The 18712-nt window shown below is 40.4% G+C and overlaps 1 protein-coding gene across 3 annotated transcripts in view; it reads right to left on the bottom strand.

The window, feature by feature from the left end:
- nme7 (NME/NM23 family member 7) overlaps positions 1-17627 on the bottom strand; it is a 236313-nt gene extending 218686 nt beyond the window's left edge. The window contains exons 1-2 of one of the 3 annotated variants that reach the window (XM_072260419.1): positions 17544-17591; positions 15120-15268 (exon numbers count right to left, since the gene is read on the bottom strand). The gene's annotated coding sequence lies outside the window, so the exon portion shown is untranslated. Of the gene's footprint in view, positions 1-15119; positions 15269-17237; positions 17382-17543 lie in introns of those variants that run through there. The other 2 variants (XM_072260418.1, XM_072260420.1) reach the window with 2 other exon arrangements.
- Positions 17628-18712: the final 1085 nt, after the last annotated feature.

Genomic DNA, 18712 nt, shown 5'->3' with positions numbered 1-18712 from the left:
ATCTAATGCAAATTCATTTGTAGTGGTGATGTAACAATCTTAGTGCTAAACTTAAAAGTGAATCAAGAAAGGCTGGAAGAAAATGGAGTCAGGTGGAAAGGAAACGTAATTTATTTTGTGACTTACATGGATGTTTAAACATAAATAAATATCTTAAATACTTTAAAATAAAAGAAAACTAACTTCAACTTAAGGAAGAAATTTCTGGACGAGTGGTCTTGGTCAAAATGATATGATATTTGGGGGAGTGCTACCTTAAAGGAAGAGGGAGAGGTAAAAATGTGCTATAAAATAATTCAAATTAAGTAACATTTGAAAATCAAAGCTTTCAACCTTTCCCCATAACTCAGGTCCTCAAGTTTCATCATCCTTGTAAGTTTTCTCTGTACTCTTTCAATCGTATTTACTTCATTCCTGTAGGTAAGTGACCAGAACTGCACACAGTACTCCAAATTAGGCCTCAAGGAATTATGGATCTCTATTCCCAGATCCCTATATTCTACAGGACTCCTCAGTATCTTACCATTCACTGTCCTACTCTGGTTTATACTGCCAAAGTGCAAACCTCACACTTGTCTACATTGAATTCCATCTGCCATTTTTCAGCTCATTTTTCCAGCTGGTCCAGATCCTACTGCAAAATTTGACAGCCCTCTTCACTGTCTACTAGGCCTGGATCTCTGTGTTATCCACAAATTTGCTGATCCAGTTTCCCACATTATCATTCATATTGTTAATACAGATAATAAACAACAATGGACCCAGCACCAATTCTGTGGCACACCACTAGGGTTGCCAACTTTCTCACTCCCAAATAAGGGACAAAAGTAGCAGTCAAATACGGGACACTTGCGTTTACCCCGAGAAAGACTACCATGACCATGAAGCCTTTCTTTCTTTTTAAATCTTTTTATTGAACAAGTATACAAAAAGGTAAACCATATAGGCACTAATACACTGTTAGAATATAATAAAATTACAGGAGATATTAATACAGAAAAAAATGATACAATGTAATTTAAACATAACATAAGGTAACATAATATTATACTAATTTTTATATATATATATATATACCAATAGAGAAAAGGAAAAAAAAAACCCCAAAAAAACCACCGTGCAACTAAACTAAAAGCAAAGCAAAGCAATGGGCTAACTTGGAACCAAGTAGAGTTAAAGAACTTAAAATCACGTCCTCAAACCCGACCTCCATTAAAAACAGTAAAAAAAAACAAGAAAGGAATATAAATATGGAGCAAAAAAGAGAAGAAAAAAAATTACATTAAATGAAAATATTGAATAAAAGATCTCCAGGTCTGTTCAAATTTAAGTGAGGAATCATAAAGATTGCTTCAAATTTTCTCCAAATTCAAGCATAATATCGTCTGAGAAAACCAAAAAAAGGTAGTTGGAGCATTAAGCTCTTTCCAATGTTGTAAGATACATCTTTTCACCATTAAAGTAAGAAATGCAATCATTCTACAGGCTGAAGGAGAAAGATTACTGGAAATTTTAGGTAATCCAAAGATAGCAGTAATAGGATGAGGAGAGATATCTATATTCAATACCTTTGAGATAATATTAAAAATGTCTCTCCAAAAAGTTTCCAGAGTAGGACAAGACCAAAACATATGAGTTAAAGAGGCTATCTGCCCTGGACATCTATCACAAAAAGGATTAATATGAGAATAAAAACGAGCTAATTTATCTTTGGACATATGTGCTATATGAACAACTTTAAATTGAATTAGGGAATGTTTAGCACAGATAGAGGAAGTATTGACTAATTGTAAAATCTGCCCTCAGTCATCCACGGAAATGATAGAACCCAATTCCTGTTCCCAATCTGCCCTAATCTTATCAAATGAAGCTTTCCTAAGTTTCATAATAATATTATAAATCATAGCCGATGCACCTTTCTGACATGAATTAAAGTTAATTATAGTATCTAAAATATATGTAGGAGGAAGCATTGGAAAGGAAGAAAGTACAGTACTTAGGAAATTTCTAACTTGTAGATATCTAAAAAAAATGTATTCTTGATAAATTATATTTATTACATAATTGTTCAAAAGACATAAGGGAACCATCTAAAAATAAATCCAAAAACCGTGAAATACCCTTAGTCTTCCAAATTTGAAAAGCACGATCTGTGAAAGAGGGAGGAAAAAATATGTTACCTAAAATAGGAATTGCTAGCCCAAATTGGTTAAGATCAAAAAATTTTCTGATTTGAAACCAAATACATAAGGTATATTTAGCTACCGGGTTAGAGACCTGTTTGAGGTGTTCCAAATCAAAAGGAAGAAAGGAACCTAAAATAGAGCCAAGTGCATAGCCCTAAGCAGGTTGTAATTCCATTGCTACCCATTTAGGAATCGATAGTATATCCTGGTCAAGTAACCAAAATTTCATATGTCGAATATTAATTGCCCAATAATAGAATCTAAAGTTAGGTAATGCTAAACCTCCATCTCTCTTAGCTTTCTGTAAATGTATTTTACCCAGTCTCGGGTTTTTATTTTGCCAAATAAATGAAGAAATTTTTGAGTCAACTTTATCAAAAAAAGATTTTGGAACAAAAATTGGTAATGCCTGAAATATATATAAAAATTTTGGCAGAAAAAACATCTTAACTGCATTAATACGACCAAAGTTAAATATAATGGAAACCATTTAGATGAAAGTTGAATAATATGGTCAATTAAGGGTAAAAAATTAATCTTAAATAAATCTTTCTGTTTACAAGTAATTTTAATCCCAAGATATGAAAAATAATTATTAATCAATTTAAACAGAAAGTTATGATATAAGGGAAGTTGTTTATTAATCGGGAAAAGTTCACTCTTACTAAGATTTAATTTATAACCTGAAAAAAGACTAAATTGTGCTAATAAATCTAAAACAGCAGGGATGGATTTTTGAGGATTAGAAATATATAAAAGTAAGTCATCAGCACAGAGTGATATTTTATGGGATTTTAAGCCCCGAGTTACCCAGTAATATTTGGAGATTCTCGAATGGCAATTGCAAGAGGTTCTAATGCAATATCAAATAATAAAGGACTAAGAGGACAACCTTGTCGAGTACCTCGAAAAAGAGGGAAAAAAGGTGAGCTTAAAGAGTTAGTATGGACCGAGGCCACAGGAGAATGATATAACAGTTTGATCCAGGATATAAATTTCAAGCTAAAATTAAACATTTCAAGCACCTTAAATAAGTAAGGCCATTCTACTCTATCAAAAGCTTTCTCAGCATCTAAAGAGATAACACACTCAGGAACATTTTGTAAGGGGGTATAAACAATATTTAACAGTGTGTAAATGTTATAAAAAGAGTAATGACCTTTAATAAAACCCGTTTGGTCTTCCGAAATAATAAAAGGAAGTACTTTTTCTAATATGTTTGCTAATAATTTAGAAAAAATTTTAGAATCAACATTTAATAAAGATATTGGTCTATAAGATGCACATTGAGCAGGATCTTTATCCTTCTTTAATATTAGAGAGATTGACGCTCTATTGAAAGATTCGGGAAGTTTACCAAGTTTTAATGAAGCCTCGAAAACCCTACAGAACCAAGGGATTAATGAAGGTGCAAAACATTTATAAAATTCTGCGGTAAATCCATCAGGGCCAGGAGCTTTCCCCAGGTTCATAGAGGAAATAACATTCTTAATCTCATCAGTGGTAATGGGAGTATCTAGCATAGAAGACATATCCTGTGAAATCTCAGGGAAATCTAGGTTATCTAAAAAATCATTCATATATTTAGAGTCTCGAGAAGACTCTGATTGATATAAGGAAGAATAAAAATCAAAGAAGGTTTGATTAATCCCCGCATGATCAAGTATCAGTCGATCATTTTGATTATAAATCTGATTAATTTGAGATTTAGCATAATTAGACTTCAATTGGTTAGCCAACAGTTTGCCAATTTTGTCACTGTGTACATAAAATTCACTTCTTGTTTTCTTTAATTGGTTTACAATCGAGGATGAAAGTAATAAACTGTGTTCCATTTGAAGTTCAGTTCTTTGTTTATATAACTCCTCAGAGGGAGCTGTAACATATTTCTTATCAATTTCCTTAATCTTGTCCACAATTACCAACTCCTCCTGCTTCAACTTCTTCCTCAAAGCAGCAGAATACAAGATAATCTGACCACGAATATAAGCTTTAAAAGTATCCCAAAGAATGTTCACAGAAATATCCTCTGTATAGTTGATTGTAAAAAAAAGATCAATCTGTTCATTCATAAAGTTAACAAAGTCCGAGTCCTGAAGCAACAGCGAATTAAAACGTCATTGTCTATTATTTTGTGTATTGGCCCGAATTTTAATAGAAAGCTTAAGTGCAGCATGATCCGAAATGGTTATAGAGTCATAATCACATTTAATCACTGAAGAAATAAGACGAGAGTCAATAAAGAAATAATCAATTCTTGAATAGGAATGGTGAACATGTGAAAAAAAAGAAAAATCTTTTTCCTGGGGATGCAAAAAATGCCAAATGTCCATCGACCCAGAATCAGAGAGGAATGAATTAATCAAAGTTGCAGATTTATTAGGTAAGGTCTGTAGAGGAGCCCAATGGTCCAAAGTTGGAGATAAACAGGTATTAAGATCTCCGCCCTAGATCAATAACTTTTTATTCTGACGGGATTGTACACACTCCGTACTCTCAAAATTTCACTTTTGAAGGTCTCCTACTTACTAAGTATCCCTCTATCAAAAAGCAACCTATTCAAATCCACACTTGCCAGATCATTTGATACTATTAAACTTGGCCTTACTCCATTTTAGAATCTCAACCCGAGGATCAGACCTATCCTTCTCCATAATTATTTTGAAATTAATGGAATTATGATCAGTAAATCCAAAGTATTCCTGTACACACACTTTTGGCACCTGCTGTCACGTCCCCTAATAGGAGATCCAGTATTGCCCACCATTATATTGATCACTCAAATTAACTCTATCCTATCCAGCCCTTTTACAGTATGGGAATCCCAGTCAATATGTGGAAAATTAAATTATCTATTATCACAGCCTTATGGTCCTTGCAACTGTCTACATCTACAAATTTGCTGCTCAAAATCCTGCTGACTAATGGGTGCTCTATAATATAATCCCATAAACATAAGACCATAAGATACAGAAGCAGTAGGCCATTCAACCCATCGAGTCTGCTCCACCATTCAATCATGGGCTGATCCAATTCTTCCAGTCATCCCCACTCCTCTGTCTTCTCCTCATACCCTTTGATGTCCAATCATTGGAGTTATCCCTTGGTGAGTCCTCAGGTGGTTGTAGGGGCCGATCTGAGATCCACATATTCTGGTGCAGTGCGGGCCTGAGTAACTGGTGGCTGTGTTTTTTGGTTGCTCATTCTCTCCTTTTGTAGCTGCTACTTGTTCTCCTTGGCACAGAGGCCACTACGTAGTCATCTCTTTCTTATTCCTCAGTTTTATCCATACAGCCTCAGTAGATGTGCCCTAGTCCATCCTGTATGAGCACTGCAGTGACATTTTCCCTGAGTGGTAATACCACCCCTCCCCACTTAAATTCTTCCTGTACTGCCATGTCTAAAAACAATGAAATTCCAGATTACGGAGCTGCCAGTTCTGTCTCTGCAACGAAGTCCCACTAATGGCTACAATGTCATAGTGCCACATACAGAGCCATGATCTAAGCTCATCCGCCTTACCTACAATACTCCTTGCATTGAAATGGATGCAACTGAGAACATTATTCCCACCATGTTTAACCTTTCCATTCATGCAGGCTTATCAACGTCTTTCCCCACAATCACTCCATCTATCTGCCCTGGCACTCTGGTTCCCATCCCCCCCGCAACTCTAGCTTAAACACACCCCATCCCCCAAATCAGCAGTAGTAAATCTTCCAACAAGGATATTAGTCCCCCTCAGTTCAGGTGCAAACCATCCTGTCTGTGCAGGTCCCACCTTCCCTGGAAGAGAGTACAATGGTCCAAAAATCTGAAGCCCTCCCTCATGTGCCATCTCCTTAGCCACATGTTGAACTGTATGACATTTCCTATTTCTGGCCTCACTAGCACGTGGCATGGGTAGCAATCCTGAAATCAGATTCCTGGAGGTCCTGTCCTTTCACTTAACACCTAACTTCCTCATCACCCTTTCTAACTATGTCACTGGTACCAATGTGGACCATGACATCTGGCTGCTCACCCTCCCACACAGGAATATTATGGACTCGATCTGAGATGCCCCTGACCCGAGCACCTGGGGAGCAACATACCTTGTGGGAATCTCATTCTTATCCACAGAACCTCCTGTCTGTTTCCCTAATCAATGAATCCCCTATTACCACTCCTCACCTCTTCTCCCCCGTTCCCTCCTGAGTCACAGAGCCAGACTCAGTGCCAGAGACCTGACCGGTGTGACTTTCCTCTGCTAGGACATCCTCCCCAACAATATACAAAGCAGAACACCTGTTGTGAAGGGGTATGGCCACAGGGGTACCCTTCCCTTTTGCCTACTCCATTTCCCTCTCCTGACGGTCACCTACCTACCTACCTGTGTCCCGCACTTTTGGTAGGTACGTCCCTGTATCTCCTGTCAATCAATCCCTCAGACTCCCAAGTTCACCCAACTCCAGTTCCCTCATGTGATCTGCAGGAAGCTGCAGCCAGGATGCACTTCTTGTGGAGGTAGTCATCAGGGTCACTGGAGGTCTCCCTGCCTTCCCACATCCTGCAAGAGAAGCATTCCACTGTCCTGCCTAGCATTCCTACTGCTCTTAATTGCACAATGAGGAAAGAAATTTACCTGAGCTTCAGTCTCTCCTCACTGACACCTCTTCAGCCAAAGCATCAAGTTTTCCACTTTAACACTGGCCCACTCACACTATGGCTACTCCCACAATGGCCACTCCACTTAAACCCAATTTATTTTAATTGACCCTTGCCAAGTGCCTAATTATCTATTATTTAAAGCAAGAGTTTTAATGCATTTGCACAAGCATAAGAAGCTGAACTCTACAATACATTGTCAGTAGTTCTGTTATCTGGATTTGAGAATGTTACAATGTCAACAAAATAGATCACTAAAATATACAATTAATAGAACTGGCTTTCTCAAGCATTACCAGAAGTCTTAGCTCCGTGAAGTAGGCATGTCAAACTATCTTAAAAGTAAATAATCCTTTGATTATGTTCCCTTTCTCCATTATTTTGATAAAATAGCAAGAAATGTATTATCAACTAACTGAACTAGTGATCCTTATAAGTAAATATGCACATGATATGAAAAGACTACCAACTGTGAGAGTTTGTGAATCAAATGTGGTTAGCTAGTGTAAAGCTAGAAAATATTTAAGTGTCTGATCTATCAATATAATGGTAGGTGCCTGGAACACACCACCAGGGGCGGTGGTGGATACAAATACAACAGAGGCATTCCAGAGGATCATGACTTTGCAGAAAATGGAAGGATATGGATGGACATTGTGTAGGTAGAAGGGATTAGTTCCATTGGGTATCTGTTTACCAATTTAACATCTTGGGCTGAAGAGCCTGTTTCTGTGCGGTACTGTTCTACGTTCTAAAATCCCACTAGCAAGACCATATACACTCTACCTATAACATTTAAGAAATATGTGGCAGAAAAAAACTACGTTCATGAAAGCATATGTCATAAGACCATAAGACATAGGAACAGAATTAGGCCACCTGGCCCATCGAGTGTGCTCTGCCATTCAATCATGGCTGATCCTTTTTTTTTATCTCCTCCTCAACCCCAGTTCCCAGCCTTCTCCCCGTAACCTTTGATGCCATGTCCAATCAAGAACCTATCAATCTCTGCCTTAAATACACCCAACGACCCGGCCTCCACAGCTGCATGTGGCAATAAATTCCACAAATTCACCACCCTTTGGCTAAAGAAATTTCTCCGCATCTCTGTTTTGAAAGGGTGCCCCTCTATCCTGAGGCTGTGCCCTCTTGTGCTAGACTCTCCCACCATGGGAAACATATTTTCCACATCGATCTAGGACTTTCAGCATTCGAAAGGTCTCAATGAGATCCCCCTCATCCTTCTGAATTCCAGTGAGTACAGATCAATCAAACGTTCCTCGTATGATAACCTTTTTATTCTTGGAATCATCCTTGTGAACCTCCTCAGGCACATCTTTTCTGTGATGAGGGGCCCAAAACTGTTCACAATACTCAAGGAGAGGCCTCACCAGTGCCTGATAAAGCCTCAGCATCACATCCCTGCTCTTGTATTCTAGACCTCATGAAATGAATGATAAGTGATGTGCTGTAGAGACATTGACTTTTTTTTTTACAGTTTATACAAGCCACTTGAATGCAAAAGTACGGTTTTCAATTGCTGATGGCTGATGGGACAAAGATAGGTGGGCAAGGAAGGTGGGAGAAGGATATAAGAAGGTTACAAAGATACATAGATCCATAGTTGATGAATTCTCAATTTTGGTAAGAAAGTGAAGCACATTATTCCAATGATGAGAGACAGTGGAAATCTGCAAAGCAATCAGACCTGCTGTCTGAGTACAGTAGATGTGTAGATAATTTTGCAGACTAACAGAATGTTATTGTTTATTGTCAGGTGAACTGAATACCTAACTAGGGAGATTATACTTCACTTATACATGACATTGGTGAGACCAAATGTATACAGTTCAGGTCTCCTTCATTAAGGATGTTAATGCATGGGACAGGGGGGTTTCAAAAACTCATGTCCTCAATATTTATTGCTCATTTATTTATTATTTTTTGTATTTGCAATTGTTGTCCTTTGCACATTGACTGTGTGTCTATCCTGTTGGGGGAGGTCTTTCATTGTATTTCTTGGATTAACTGTGTGTGCCCACAAGACGACGAACCTCAGGGCTGTATATGGTAACATGTACAGGGTGCACTTTGATAATAAATTTACTTAGAACTTTCTTTAATGCTGGTTTGGGTGAGATAAAAGGAAGGGGTGAGCTGACTAAGTTTGTATGCTCTGAATTTTGAATTTGAGAAGGACTTGATTGAGAAGATTCTGATGGGATGGATGATCACAAGACAAAGGAGCAGAAGTAGGCCATTCGGCCCATCGAGTCTGCTCCGCAGCTCCCCCATGAGCTAAACTATTCACCCATCTAGTTCCAATTTCTGGCTTTTTCCCCATATTCCTTGATACCCTGACTAATTAGATACCTGTCAATCTCCTCCTTAAACACCCTCAATGATTGGGCCTCCACAGCTGTATGTGGCAATGAATTCCACAAATCCACGACCCTCTGGCTAAAAAAATTTCTCCTCATCTGTTTTAACTGGGTACCCTCTAATTCTAAGACTATGGCCTCTTGTCCTGGACTCACCCACCAAGGGAAACAACCTTTCCACATCTACTCTGTCCAACCCTTTCAACATTCGAAATGTTTCTATGAGATCCCCTCTCATTCTCCTATACTCTAATGAATACAATCCAAGAGCCGACAAACGCTCCTCATATGTTAGCCCCTGCATTCCAGGAATCATCCTCGTAAATCTTCTCTGAACTCTCTCCAACATCAGTACATCCTTTCTAAGACAGGAGGCCCAAAACTGCACACAGTATTCCAAATGAGGTCTGACTAATGCCCCATAGAGCCTCATCAACACCTCCTTACTCTGATACACTATTCCTCTTGAAATGAATGCCAACATAGCATTCACTTTCCTTACTGCCGATCCAACTTGGTGGTTAACCTTTAGGGTATCCTGCACGAGGACCCCCAAGTCCCTTTGCACTTCCGATTTTTGAATTTTCTCCCCATCTACCTGATTATTTCTTCTTCCAAAATGTACAACCGTACATTTGTCAACGTTGTATCTCATCTGCCATTTCTTTGCCCACTCTCCTAAACTGACTAAGTCTCTCTGCAACCTTTCCGTTTCTTCAACATTTCCTGCTCCTCCATCTGTCTTGGTGTCATCCGCAAACTTAGCCACAAAACCATTTAATCCATAATCCAAAGCATCGATATACATTGTAAAAAGAAGCAGCCCCAACACCGACCCCTGCGGAACACCACTAGTAACCGGCAACCAATCAGAATAGGATCCCTTTATTCCCACCCTTTGCTTTCTGCCTATCAGCCAATGCTCCACCCATTTCAATAACTTTCCTATAATTCCATGGGCTCTCATCCTATTAAGCAGCCTCATATGCGGCACCTTATTGAAGGCCTTTTGAAAATCCAAATACACAACATCCACAGCCTCTCCCTTGTCAATCCTATTCGAGATTACCTCAAAAAATTCCAATAGGTTGGTGAGACAGGATCTTCCCTTCATGAAACCATGCTGGCTTCGGCCTATCTTGTCATGCACCTCGAGATATTTCATAACCTCGTCCTTGAGGATTGACTTCAATATCTTTCCAACTACCGATGTCAGACTAATAGGTCTGTAATTTTCTTTTTGCTGCCTCCTTCCTTTCTTAAATAACAGAACTACATTTGTGACCTTCCAGTCCTCCGGAACCATGCCAGACTCTATTGATTCCTGGAAGATCATTTCCAATGCTTCCACAATCTCCAAAGCCACCTCCTTCAGAACCCTTGGGTGCACCTCATCCGGACCGGGAGACTTATCTATTCTTAGTCCACTTAGCTTCCCACTTTCTCTCTAGTAATCTTGACTGTACCTAATTCTACTCCCTGATACCTCTGGCTATCAGGTATATTGCTCATGTCTTCCACTGTGAAGACTGATGCAAAATACTCATTCAGTTCCTCTGCCATCTCTTTGTTATCCATTATAATTTCTCCAGCATCATTTTCAATCGGTCCCGTATCTACCCTTGTCACTCTTTTACTCTTCATATATTTAAAAAAACTCTTAGTATCCTTTTTTATGTTAATCGCCAACTTCCTTTCATAATTCATCTTTTCTTTCCTAATGACTTTCTTAGTTTCCTTCTGTAAGTTTTTAAAAAGTCTTCCAGTCCTCATTTTTCCTACTAATTTTTGCTTCCTTGTACGCCGTTTCTTTTGCTTTTATTTTTCCCTTAACCTCTCTCGTTAGCCACATTTGTGCCATTTTTCCATTCATGATTTTCTTTTTTCTTGGAATATATTTTTCCTGCATTTTCCTTATTTCTTGCAGGAATTTCAACCAATTCTGCTCTGCCGTCCCTCCATTTAGCTTACTTTTCCAATCGACATGGGCCAGTTCCTCTCTCATACCACTGTAATTTCCCCTGTTCCACTGAAATATCGATACACCTGATACCAGCTTCTCCTTTTCAAATTTGAAACTGAACTCAATCATATTATGATCACTACTTCCAAGGGGTTCCTTTACCTCCAGCTCCCTAATCGCCTCAGCTTCGTTACACAGCACCCAATCCAAAACAGCCGGTCCCCTGGTGGGCTTCCGGACAAGCTGCTCCAAAAAGCCATCCTGTAGGCATTCTACCAACTCCATCTCCTGAGATCCATTACCTTCCTGACTTTCCCAATCCACTTTCATATTAAAATCGCCCATAATTATCTTGACATTTTCCTTCTGACACGCTTTTTCTATTTCCAGCTGCAACTTGTAGTCCACATCCCGGCTGCTGTTTAGAGGCCTGTATACAACTGCTATTAGTGTCTTTTTACCCTTGCCATTTCTTAATTCTACCCATAAGGATTCTATCTCTTCTGATCCTATGTCCCTTCTTTCTATTGATTTGATATCGTTACTTACCATCAGGGCCACGCCACCCCCTTTACCTACCTTCCTATCTTTCCTATACACTGTGTATCCTTGGATATTCAGCTCCCAATCACATCCATCATTTAGCCATGACTCGGTGATGGCCACAATGTCATATCTTTTAACCTGCAGCTGTGCAGCAAGGTCATCCACTTTATTTCTAACACTGTGTGCATTTAAGTACAGTACATTTAGATTAGTATCTGTTGTTGATTTTGCTTCATTTCTATTTTGCTTCAAATTATCCTGTATATTCACCAGCCTGTCCTTCTTGTGATCTTCGCTGCACAGTATTTTTGACTTATTTCTATTTTTCTCTTCCTCGACCCTAACACCTTGGTTTCCTTCCCCTTGCCAACTTAGTTTAAACCCTCCCTAACAGCTATATTAAACAATCCCACCAGGATATTAGTACCTTTTGGGTTTAGGTGTAATCCATCTTTTTTGTATAAGTCATACCTTCCCCAAAATAGATCCCAATGATTCAAGAATTTGAAGCCCTGCCCCCTGCACCAGTTACTTAGTCACACATTCACCTGCTTAATTCTGCTATTCATTAGCGCGCAGCTCAGGTAGCAATCCTGATATTATTACTCTGGAGGTCCGCCTTTTCAATTTTCTTCCTAGCTCCCAGTAATCATTCTTCAGGACCTCCTCTCTTTTTCTGTCTATGTCATTGGTACCAACATGTACCAAGACTTCCGGCTGCTCGCCCTCTCTCCTCAGAATACTCTGGACTTGATCTGAGACATCCCGTACCTGGGCACCAGGGAGGCAACACACCATCCGGGTATCCTTGTCCGGCTCGCAGAATCTCTTGTCCGTCCCCTTTCCGATGGAATCCCCTATAACTATCGCATTTCTTCTTGCTCTCTTGATTTCGGCACTGGGCAGAATGCCAGAGTCTCATTCACTGTGGTCCTCTGTCAGGTCTGCCTCTTCAACAGTATCCAAAATGATATATCGATTTCTGAGGGGGACTGTCACAGGGGTGCTATCCACTACCTCTCTATAAGTAGTATCTATCACCTCCTCACCTTCCCTAATTAGCCGAAGGTCATCAATTTCCATCTCCAGCTCCTTAACACAGTCCTTCAGGAGCCTCATCTCAGTGCACCTGGTGCTGATGTAATCCTTGGGGAGGCTGGGAGTCTCCCAGGGTCCCCACATCTGGCACTCCAAGCACAACACTAATCCTAAATGCGTACCTCTAGTGCTATTGTTCGTACTAAATACCAAAAAACTGTAACTTACTCTGTTACTATGAGACTCAACGGTTGCAGGAAGCCTCTTCCCGTCTCCGCCGAAGCCCGTTGAGCCAAAGCCCTTTCACTCTGCACCCTCTCACTCCTCAGCCCGCTCCGACACTGCCCACTGGATATGGCGGTTTTCTTTTTAAACTGTTCGCGCTCAACTGGATGACGTCATGTGCCTGCGCAGTCTGGCCTCTCTCCTACTCGGAGAAATAAAATGTCTTCTCGCTGGAAATCCTTAGCCTCTTACCGCTGTCTTCTTGATCTGAATTTGAGAAGGACTTGATTGAGAAGATCCTGATGGGACGGATGGGGACCAGTATATTGTAACTTTCATAATCTCAGATACTTGTAAAATGCTTCAGTAAGTAAGAACTTAAAAAAAAAAGTTCCAGCATTTTAAAATTAGAATATTTACATACCAGGGTCACATAAACAGCATTCAGTTTTAGTAACGTTACTAAGTGACAAGTTATTTCAAAGAGTATTGCGTGAGCTTTCAAGTTCTTCATTGTAGGTACTTGAGAAGTAAACAGAACCTCTTAACTGTCTCAGCTGAAGGACAGCAGGGCCTTGGCCCGAATTGTCAACTTTTTCATTCACCGTCATAGATGCTGCCTGACTTGCTGAGTTTCTCGAGCATTTTGTGTGCCTAACACTAGCAGAGAACTCTCTCAAACCTAAATTGAGTCTAGGCTGAGTCTTGACATCACAACCTGCTTACAAAGACCTGACAAGAAGAATATTTCAATAACTGCCAAAAACTTTATTAACAATGGTTGCTAAAGAAGATATGAAATAGAACAAAACTGAAGGCAGCCATAATTCCTACAAAATGCAGATGATAGAGACTGCAGATGCTGGAACCTAGAGCGAAAAGCAAGCTGTTTGGCAAACTCAGCAGGTTAAGCACACCGGCAGAGTCAAAGTGATAATCAACACCCTGCATCAGGACTGAAAATGTAAAGAGGAGATTGCCACTACAATGAGGGAAGGAAACGGGTGAGGCAGGAGCAGGCAAGTAATAGGTAGCACCAAGTAAGCAGAGGTTGGTGTGCAGATGGAATGAAGTGGGGGGTAGGGAAGGATGAAGATATTAACAGAGGTTGTGAGATGATTAAACGGAGACCACAAAGGACAGCAGAAAGGAAGGTAATGAGTGGAAACAGATATTGGAAGGATGGTGAGCAGGTGGGAACAGTTGGGCTAGGAATAGGGGGCCTAGTGGATTGTGTGTGGAGATGGGGGGGGGGAGCGATAGGGAGAGAGGACCAAGTGGGGACAGGTTAAGGGAAAGGCAACACAGAACTGGGTGAGTTGGGAGAAGGATGAATGTGATGGGACCTGGGTGGATTGATCACAGCAGCAGATGGGTGTGGGTTACATGAAATTGGAGAGTTCAATGTTCATGACATTGAGTTGTAGTCTACTCAGAATATAACGTGGTTGACCTCATGTTTACATTTGGCAGTGGAGGAGGCTGAAGACAAACAGACTGAGGTGGGAATAAGGAGGAGAACTGAAGTGAGTGTAACTGGGAAATCAAGATGACCACTGTGGACAGAGCAAAGCTGTTCAACCTAGCCCGCATTTGGTCTCACAGATATAAAGGAGGCCACATCAAGACCATCAAATGCAATAGACAAGTTTGGAGGAGGTGCACATGAATTTTTGCTTCACCTGGAAAGTCTGTTTAGATCCTGGATGGTGATGACAGAATTTAGGAACAAGTGTAGTACTTCCTACAATTCTGACAAACCTTTATAGATGTGTCGTGGAAAGTACAGTATAATGACTGGTTGTATCCTGGCCTGGTATGGAAACACCAATGCTTTTGTACAGAAAATCCTACAAAAAGTGGTGGACACAGCCCATCGCGGGTAAAACCCTCCCCATCACTAACCACATCTACACAGAGCATAGGAAAAGGAAAGCAGAATCCTTCGGGGACCTTAACCATCTAGGCCATGCTGTCTTCTCACTGCTACCATCAGGAAGAATGTACAGGAGCCTCACATACACACCACCAGGTTCAGGAACAGTTATTATCCCTCAACCATCAGTCTCTTGAACCAGAGGGGTATTTTCGCTCGCCCCATCACTGAACAGTTCCCATAACCTGTAGACTCACCTTCAAGGACTCTTGTCATCTCACGATCATGGAGGAGAGGCAGGTTTCCATGGTGTTGAGCTGTGTCCACAACTCTCTTCAGTTTCTTGTGATCACGGCAGAGCAGTTGCCGTACTGATGCATCCAGATAGGATGATTTCTATAGAATACTGATAAAAATTGGCAAGTATCAACAGGAATAAGCCAAATTGCTATAGGTTCCTGAGGATGTAGAGTCGCCGGCAAGCTTTCTTGTAGCAATTGACAATGTTCACTCTTAGGAACTTGAAGCTCTCAGCCCTCTCAATCCCAGCACCACTGATGTAGACGGGAGAATGCGTACCATCTCCCTTCCTGAGGTCAATGACCAGCTCTTTTGTTTTGTTGACATAGAGAGACAGGTTGTAGTCATGACACCATGCTCTATCTCCTTCCTGTACTCAGTCTCACTGATATTTGAGATATAACTCATCTGTAAATTTGTAAGTGGAGCAAGAGCAGAATCTGGTCATGCAACTTGTGGGTGCACCAGTATTGAGAATAATCATGGTGATGGTGTTGCTGCCTGTCCTTACTGACTGGTCTGTTTGTCATGAGGGGCAAGGAAAGGACAATACCATTTTGATGAAAAAGGCACCGAGAACATTTAAGTCAACAGGTCAAACTGCCAAATAATACAGGAAAAAAATACACAATTTCATGATCTTTTCTGCACCTTCAAGATATCCCAAAATAACTTGATTTTGAAAAGTTGGAATTGAAAAAGTGCAACTGCCAACTAGACAAACAAACAATCCTAGACAACAATGTAATGACTAGGTAACTGTTATGGAATCAGAGTGTCTTGTCACATAGAAACAGGCCATTCAGCCCAAACAGTCTATAACAACCATGATTCCCATATAAGGTAGTTCCATTTGCCTGTGTTTGGTAATACCTCTGAACCTTTCCTATTCATGTACCTGTCCAAGAACTTTTTTAATATTATTGATGTACCTGTCTCTTCCTCTGTCAGCTCATTCCATATACTGACCACACTCTTGGTGAAAACATTGCCCCTTGGGTCCCTATTGAATTTCTCCCTTCTCAGCTTAAACCTTGGCCTCTAGTTCTGGATTCCCCAGTCCTGGGGAAAAGACTGCACGTACCTCATGTTCCTCATGATCTTATACATCTCTAGATGGTAACTGGTCATTCTCCTATGCATGCTATTCCTGTACTGATGTTGATTGAGGTATAAATACTGACCAGGAGCCAAGGAATAATTCATCACACTTAATCAAAGTGGTGGTGTGGGATCTTCTCTGTCCAATTGAGAAAGGACACAGAGCCATAGTTCAACATCTCATCTCCAAAAGTGCAGCTCTCTCTCAGTTTTGTGTTCAAGTCACAATGGCAATTTCCACCTTCAATAACATCTATTAAAAACTTAAACAATCTGTACTAGAAAGACATATTATAGAATGTACATACATTTGAAAGGTACAAAAGAACCGAAGTGATGAAAATAATTTTTGAAAAGCAAAGCTGTCATTGTGATTAATGTAAAAATCTGAATCCTCTTCAAAAAGGATTTTGACGCAGTACTCTTGTCGGATGGACCAATGTAACAAGCTAACAACAGCAAATTAAGACAGCGATTATTGGGAAGGAATGGTGAAGGATCAGACAGAGGAAGATTAAAAAAAACATTTAGAAACTAAATAATGACACATGGTAGTTCCATCTAAATTTAGCTTCTTAGATGTTCATGTGATTATAACTATCGATGATTAATTATGCGGTAAACGGATGGATATTTGTTTAAACTTTCAAACGATTTCGCCGGCAATTATCTACTTCTCAAACATAATACCTATATATGTTTGCTTATAATTATTGTAAATTGTTATAGTGAGAACTACGTTATTCCCTAAAAGTGTAAATTCAAAAATGTGAAATATTCTATTCCCTAAAATTACGATAGGAAGTACCCCAGTCTCCCGCATCCATTGCACCGTTTTGTATTAATCCCATCTCATTTGACTTCAATAACATCTAAAAAATATAAATATCAACTCAACAGTCCTTATATTTGATAACCACACAATATTCTTCTTCCACGTAGTTTGAAGATTATCAAACACCCAACAGTATCACCTGTTTTAAAGCAGTCAACGATCAAAGCGAAGCCGACGAAGCTTATTAATAGTTAAATAGTCCTTTAAAAATTCAAACAGGATCGCTCTTTTGTATGCGACACTGATTTTGTTCTTTGTTACACCGCTGCGTCGTTAGATTTAAATCCATTGCTTTGTGCGTCTGGTGCTGACGAAGCCGGCGGACAGTTCTGACCTCTCCGCAGAGTGTTATCTATTTTATTCCCAATACAGTACTGTACTGGGACACCCGTGTTGTCGGCCACAGGCCGCGCAAAGCCCCAGATAGCCGAGCTCCTCCCCCTACCTGTTCATAGCGACCCGGCCCGGCCCGGCCCTGCCCGGCCCAGCTCTGTCCGTCGCCACCACTCCTTCCAAGCCGAGTTCACGCTGCAACGGCTTGGCCGCCCCGATCGCCATAACGACCATCGCTAGGCAACGGAAACAATTTACCGAGTCATGTGACGCGTGGTTTGCCCAGCGCCGCGGAGTGGAGCGCTGGTCCCTGCCCTTCATAGCGCGTCTCATGTCTCCGTGGGGACTGATTTGGACAACGGCAGAAACTTGGTTACGTGTTGTAAAAAATGAGTGATGCGCACTGAATTAATTCAGCTGTAAAACAACCATGCCATAGTTCCTTATCGGGGTAATATATGAGGAAATAAGGTCTGCCTATGTAAAGTTATAGCAGCCTTAAATGCAAACCCTTACGAACATCGGATAGTACATATAACACAGGGACATGCCCGTCGGCTCACGGTGTCTGTGCTGAGCAGGATGCCAAATTAACATAATGCCTTCACATAATTCATATCCCTCCTTTTTCCCGACTTTACATATGCTTATCTAAAAGCATTTTAAGCGTCACACCTACTATCTTGGCAGCTACCCCTCTCGTGTAAATAAAAACTCCCCTTCAAGCCCCCCCCCCTTTAAATCAATGCTTTCTAGCCAGAAATTAACGTAAAGTAACAAACACGAGAAAATCCACAGATACTGGAAATCCAAATCAACACACACAAAATACCGAAGGACCTCAGCAGGCCAGGCAGCATCTGTGGAAAAGAGTAAGCAGAAGAGCCTCGGCCCAACACCTTGACTCTACGTTTTTCCATAGATGCTGCCTGGTCTGCTGAATTCCTCCAGCATTTTGTGTGTTGCTTTAATATAAAGTGGTCCCATTTGCAATAGCATTAAATAGGCAAGTCAAGCAAGGTCAAAAGGTGAGGACAATGGAAGATGTAAAGACACTGATGAGAAGAGGCAAGAAGAAACAGCAACTACAATAGACAACCCTTTTCTGTAATTAAGATAGATTATGGATATTCTGTAATTTCACCTCAATTTCAAATATTACCTTGTTTCCAGCACCCTCTCAGTTCACTATGGTATGCTTCTCCACAATCTCCAAAATAACAGAAGATCTGGAAACACTGACCAGGTCATGCAGCATCTGAGGAAAGAGAAACAGAGTTA

Source organism: Mobula birostris, chromosome 6 (assembly GCF_030028105.1).
Source record: "Mobula birostris isolate sMobBir1 chromosome 6, sMobBir1.hap1, whole genome shotgun sequence".
Taxonomy (NCBI): Eukaryota; Metazoa; Chordata; class Chondrichthyes; order Myliobatiformes; family Myliobatidae; genus Mobula; species Mobula birostris.
The sequence above is the reverse complement of the archived record's forward strand: the minus strand, read 5'-3'. Positions and strand labels throughout refer to the sequence as shown.